The following is a 7,077-nucleotide window of genomic DNA, read 5'->3' on the forward strand; positions in this document are numbered from 1 at the left end:
GTTCTCAGGTGCCAACTGGATGTCTTTGGACGTCATTTGAAATGCATTACCCGGGTAACCACTGTGCCGCCGCATCGCTGGGGAGCTGATGCGTGTACCTGGTGGCCGCGATGTCCGCCGGGTACACGCGATCGTCGGTGACACAGCCGGTAACAGCAGGGACGTGGAGCTCTGTGTGTAAACACAGAGCTCCACGTGCTGTTAGAGGAGTGGAGACCGATCTGTGTCTCTTGTACATAGAGACACAGCATCGGTCACCTCCCCCAGTCACCCCCCACACAGTTAGAACACACCCAGGCTACACATTTAACCCCTTCCTCACCCCCTAGTGTTAACCCCTTCCCTGCCAGTCACATTTATACAGTAATTAGTGCATTTTTATAGCACTGATCGCTGTATAAATGTGAATGGTCCCAAATTTGTGTCGAAAGTGTCCGATACGTCCGCCGCAATATCGCAGTCCCAATAAAAATCGCAGATCGCCGCCATTACTAGTAAAAAAAAAAATAATGAAAAAAAAATCATAATTCTGTTCCCCATTTTGTAGGCGCTATAACTTTTGCGCAAACCAGTCGCTTATTGCGTTTTTTTTTTTTTTACAAAAATACGTTGAAAAATACGTATCGGCCTTAACTGAGAAAAAAAATAGTTTTTTTAAAAATAAAATTGGGATATTTATTATAGCAACAAGTTAAAAAAATATATATATTTTTTAAATTGTCGCTCTTTTTTTGTTTATTAAAAATAAAAACCGCAGAGGTGATCAAATACCACCAAAATAAAGCTCTATTTGTGGGAAAAAAAGGACGTCAATTTTGTTTGGGAGCCACGTCGCACGACCGCGCAAATGTCAGTTAAAGCGACGCAGTGCCAGAAGCTGAAATTTCACCTGGGAACGAAGGGAGTTTATGTGCCCAGTAAGCAAGTGGTTAATGTCGCCCAGGTACCGACTGACAGGTGATCAATCCTTCAGTGTCCGCCTACCTTGATCCCTGGTGGTTTGTCGAAATCCTTTTGGATCGCCAGCCTCTCATTGGCGCTCCTCAGACGGACTCCCCACCGAAAAGCTATACCGCTTGGGATCCTCAAAAGTGGGAACCCAGTCGATCACTGGTCCCCGACGTTGCTCAAAAGTTCCGGAACCAACATGGTCCCGGAATCAGGAACACCGCGTGGCACGCACGCCCCGGCCAGGTAGGCCATAACGCCGGGGCGTTGTGATGTGGTCACCCTAAAGGTGGGTGCCACACTGGAAGAAGACCCAGACTCAATGGTGTCTGTCTCATAAGTACCCTCTCCCAGCATGCCCAGCGAGGAAACTCCCTCCTGATTGGCTGCTGGAAAAGAACACCCAAATCTCAGCTCCGCTGCTGCCACCTGTCGCCCCGGGGATGAAATGGCACCCCAGCAACAACAGAATGAGCCCACAGCACAGCCAAGCTGAAACAGAGACCCTATTTGAACATTGTAATTTGGATCAGAGTCATTAGTACTCTGATCACCCTCTAAATTTCAAGAGCACCAGTACCTGGAAGTAACCAGGCGCTACATTGGCATTCTAGGGAATTTTATACACCGAGATGTTCTGAAAGCGGAGTTCCACCCACTTTATAAACTTTTTCTCAATACAAATATTGCTGGCCATATTTTCAGTAATGGGCATTTCTTTATTTATTTTCTGTCAGCTTACCTAGATTGTAAGCTTTTCTATGTCGCTTCCACCTTCTCCCACCCGCGGATATCTCCGTCATATCCGGCGGTGCACTATCTCCTGGGAGCTTTGTGTTATAATTCCCAGGAGTCAGCGTGGATTGCCGCCGATCATCATCGCAAGATTACGCCGACACCTGTTGTGATGGCAACCCGAGAAGGAATACTTCATATTCCAATCACACATGTTCCTGGATGAGCTCTCGGATTGGGTGCTGCAGCAACAACCAGCTGGACACTGGTTCAAGTCACAATAAAGATATTTGCCAGCACACCATGGAACGACATAAATAGAGTCCAAACAGATGATTTATTGCATGATCACAACACAAGGAGAGTGCAACGTTTCGGAGTCACGCAGGACCCCTACGTCAGGCATGTGTTGACGATGCCTGACAAAGGGGTCCTGCGTGACTCCGAAACGTTGTACTGTCCTTGTGTTGTTATCATGTAATAAATTATCCGTTTGGACACTATTTATGTTGTTCCATGGTGTGCTGGCAAATATCTTTACGGCAACCTGAGAAGGTTGCTGTGCTTTTGCGTTTTGCATACTGCGCATGCGCAAGAACAGGGTGGTGCATGCTGGTCATTCAGCAGAACCGTATCCCTGAAGATTATGCTTGTGGGCTTCACATGCCCACAAGCAAAATGGGAACTGCCAACAAAGAAAAATATAGGTAATTTTTTATATAAAATATTAAATGTAGCGGCGCAATTTATAAGAATCATCAGTGCCATTAGTGTATATTATGTTGCTAAGATATGCATTTAAAAATTTTATATATATATATATATATATATATATATATATATATATATATATATATATATATATTGTTGGAACTCCACTTTAAAGACCATTATGTTTCCCAGCAATCTGTCAGCATTTTTATCATCCTTGGCTACAAAATACTGTATAACTGTACCTCAGTCATCTTTAGCACCATACAATAACTATTTTCCAAGCAATTCTAGCAGGGATGATAATTCTTCTATGGGCGGATGGAAAATGTTTCAGTTTCCCACAGTTAGTTGTGGGAAAGCTGGAAATGGAAACCTGTTTTTTCCCTATAAAGCATACGATTATAGATGATACAGATAACTTATGTAGCACTACCCCCAAAGGAGCTGCTGGTTTGTTTTGGGTGGCATGTTACCTCTATTCCTTCGCCGTCTAGGGTATACGATAAGAGTTGAGAAGAACTGCAATGTCCACACTTTAGGTGTCCTTTTCTGTGCTTTATTACCCAACGGGGTAGAAGAATAAAAGTAGTAGCTGAAGAGGTAGAAGGGTAACAGGTAGTAAGTTCAGGTATAAAACTTTGTTCAGAAACAATCCTGCTTCCAGCAATGTAACTTTTGTCGCCACTCTAGCCAGAGTGGGTACTGTGCACCTGTATGGGCCTCTCTCATCAGCCTAGCAGCCAGAATGTCACACGGAAACTTTAGCAAAATCTCTGTCACAGACCTTCCCAAAGGTGGAGATGTATTCGGTCCAGAATCCTTCTCAACACAGGATTAACCACCCGGATCTCTCTAGAATAAACTTGTGAACTCAAAACTGACAGGCGACCATCATCAAGCCTTTCAGCAATCGCGCGTCCTTCGATGAAGTTCAAGATCTCTCCTGAGATACCAGCCTCATGCTCGGTGCTCTCCAAGACAGGTGCTTCATCGGGTGGCTTCCTCCCTCAGGACGGACAGCACAGGACCACTCTGCAATTGTACACCCAGTCTGACTACCAGGCCTACATAGTAGATCACAACCCCGGACCAACGTGGTCCCGGAGCCAGGAACACTTGAACACGCAACCCCGGCCATGAGGGCCACACACGGGGGTTGGTGGGACGACAGACCAACGATCGACGACCACAAACTGATGACGTTGGGCCCTTAAGTACTCTCCCCCAGCATGCACAGCGAGGTGATCAACCCCCACTGATTGGCTGCTGAGGAAAAGCACCCAATACACCCTGACTCAACTGCTGCCACCCTTGGCCTGGGGTGGGACCAACACCCCAGACGACAATAGTGGTCACTCACAGTACAGCCATGGCTGGAACAGAGGCCCAAATTTGGTAAAACAATACAGTCAGAGGTAGTTAAATCTCTGACCACCCTCTAAATTTAAAGCAGTGCCAGCTATGAAAGTAGCAGGCCGCTACACTTACATAACTCAGCCAAACATTCTAGTCTTTAATGACCTTGGGGTAGATTTAGATAGATTAGCGGATCTTTAGATCTGCGTAATCTATCTGATTTACGATCCGCCGGCGCAAGTTTTAGAGGCTAGTGCTGTATTCAGAAAGCACTTACCTCAAAACTTGCGGCGGCGTATAGTAAATCCCCCGGCGGAATTCTAATTCCGCGGCTAGGGGGAGTGTACTATTTAAATCAGGCGAGTCCTCGCCCCGATTTAACTGCGCATGCGCCGCCGGCTAAATTTCCTAGCGTGCATTGCTCCAAATGACGTCGCTAGGACGTCATTGGTTTTGGCGTGAGCGTAACTTGCGTCCGGCCGTATTCTGAATCGACTTATGCAAACGACGTAAAAATTCAAAACTCGGTGCGGGAACGACGGCCATACTTAACATAGGATACGCCTCACATAGCAGGGGTAACTATACGCTGGAAAAAGCCGAACGCAAGTGACGTAAAAAAAAAGCGACGGGCGGGCGTTCGTTTCTGAATCGGCGTAAATGCTCATTAGCATATTTGACGCGTAAAAGACACGGAAGCGCCACCTAGCGGCCGGCCTGGAATTGCAGCCTAAGATCCGACGGTGTAAGTCACTTACACCTGTCGGATCTTAGGCATATCTATGCGTAACTGATTCGTCATATCTCCTATCTGAATCTGGGCCCTTGTTCAAATGTAGATAGGTGGATCTGATAACCTGGCTTAAAAAAATATATCTCAGATGTACAAAATTGTACAAAAAAAAAGCAAGTGCTTAAGCGTAGCTAACCTGCAGTTTTCATGTGGGTTAGCTGCACTTCTATGAAGTCCTATGGTTTGGTGCGATTTCAGAAAGTTTCCAAAACTCCTGCATGCTGCATCTTTGGTGTGCCTTCTGAAACCTCAACAAAACCGGGGGACATCGTAGAAGTCCATGGGAAAGCACAGCTAACCGACATAAAAACCCACGGGTTAACTGCACTTCGCACAAAGCACAGCGCGATCACACTGGGGGAGTGTGAAGCTGCCCTTATATGTCAGAGGTTTCGTAAGCTGTGGTCCAGTTTAGAAAAGTGGAAGCAAAAGAGTATACTTGTGCACGTGACACCATGCTGCTTACATGCTGAAAGTCATGTGAGAAGCACCATATTAAACTGTAATTGACATACTGCCTTTTATTGGACCCTGTGAGTGAACTGCCTTTGGACGCGTTGGAGATTTTATACACATGTATACTCTTTTGCCTTCCCTCTCCTTTCAGCAGGATTGAACAAGCCTTGGTTTACTGTAAGTTTTGTCACCTGCAGCACCAACTAAGTGTAGTATTGAGGCAAGACAAGTTTATTCAGGAATTAATTAACTCACATGTTAAATATCTTGAGTATAGCATGTCATAATAATATCATCCCGCTGTGTCCTTGGTCAGCTTCAGACAAGCCAGCAAAAGGTGCCACGGCTGCGCCAGTGGTTCCCAGCACTTCCCAGCCCGATAGACAGCTGAACGCTGACACTCCAGTGACAGCTCAGACATGGACAAGGAGGGACGTCAGGGGGCGTGACGGGCTCCTTTCTCAGGCCGTCCATCTCTGCCTCCTGAAGAATTGGCTCATATCGCGCAACATGTATGATCATAATTGTAGCGCTACCCCCTCAGGAGCCGCTGGTTAGATTTGGGATCGGCAATTATGTTACCTCTGTGATGTGTCTAGGGGTGATGACGATGATGAGAGCAATGACGGAATGTCCAGACGATTGGTTGACGTTTTATGTGCCTTTATTTTGGGTCAAACATGACCAACAGTCAACATAAGGTAGATAGGATTGGTTGGTGAAAAGGAGAGAACTTTGCAGATTCAGGCTATGGATAAGAGAAGCAATCCTGCCTCTAATGATTAATCTTGCTTCGTCGCCACTCCAGCCTGAGTGGGTATAGTGCCCCTGGACAGGTCCCTCTCACAGACCTGGCAGCCAGGGCATCACTCAGAACCACTGAGAAGGAACAAGTCTCTGCCACCGACTTGGCTGTAATAGAGTTAGGATTAGTAAAGAGCCTCTGCCACCGGCCCAATACTCAGGAACATGGATAGTAGAGCGAATCCTTTCAGTCAATAATTTTCCTGAATCTCCCTCAGGTAGATTTCCTATATTTGGGGCCCACCGACTGGCAGTTTGCAGCATACAACCTGCCAGTGTACGGTCACCCAGATCCCCGATGGTTTTGTCTGAGTCCTATTGGATCACGTGCCTCCGGGGTCACCTCAGACCGACTCCCCACTGAACAGCACAACTTGCTTGGGATCTTCTTAATAAGAGATGGGGGACCCAGTAAGTCACTGGGGCCCCTTTGTAGCATCAGTTGCTCCGGGCCATGAGGGCCCAGAGTAAGGAACTCCGCGTAGCATGTGTGCCCTGGCCTGGTAGGCCATATCGCAGGGGCCCGTGATGTGCGCACACCCTAAAGGTGGGTGCCGCACCTGGAACCAGGAACCCGCAAAGAACCCAAAAAAATGGCGTCTGCCACATAAATACCCTTCCCCAGCACGCCCCGCGAGGGAAACACCTCTCTGATTGGCCGCTGGGAAAAAGGCGCCTCCGCCTGGACCCCTCTGGTGCCACCTGCCACCCAGAGATGGAACTACATCTGTGGAGCACAGAATGACCCACAGGACAGTTCAGGGCTGGCAACAGCCGAATTTAAACAAATCAAACTGGATTAGAGCAAATAACTCTCTCATCCCACTAAATTTGACATAGCACCTGTACTGAAAAGTACACAGGCGCTACACAATATTGTTGGAGTCTGTGTTCTAGGTTTGCCACCTCATCCCTTTAAAGTGGGGGTTCACCCTAAAAAAAATGTCTAACATTACATTAAGCTCCATTCTGACATTGACTTACGCTGATCTTTTTTTTTTTTTGCCGTACATATCGTTTATATTTTTATTTTCCTCCCCGGCTCCCGGGTATGAATCCGTATGGCATAAGTTTCCCCCCAGCGCATACGGCCGCGCCACAAGTTGCCGAAAGAAGCCGGACTGCGAGTCGGCTCTATACGGTGCTATACGGCGCCTGCACCGACGTTCGGATTCTTTTGGCAACTCGTGTTGCGGCTGTAGGTGCCGGGGGGGAAGCCTATGTCAAACGTCAATCAATTTGCCTGTGCATAGGAGCGCCCACTCCCGCGG

This window comes from Rana temporaria, chromosome 3 (genome assembly GCF_905171775.1).
Source record: "Rana temporaria chromosome 3, aRanTem1.1, whole genome shotgun sequence".
NCBI classification, from domain to species: Eukaryota; Metazoa; Chordata; class Amphibia; order Anura; family Ranidae; genus Rana; species Rana temporaria.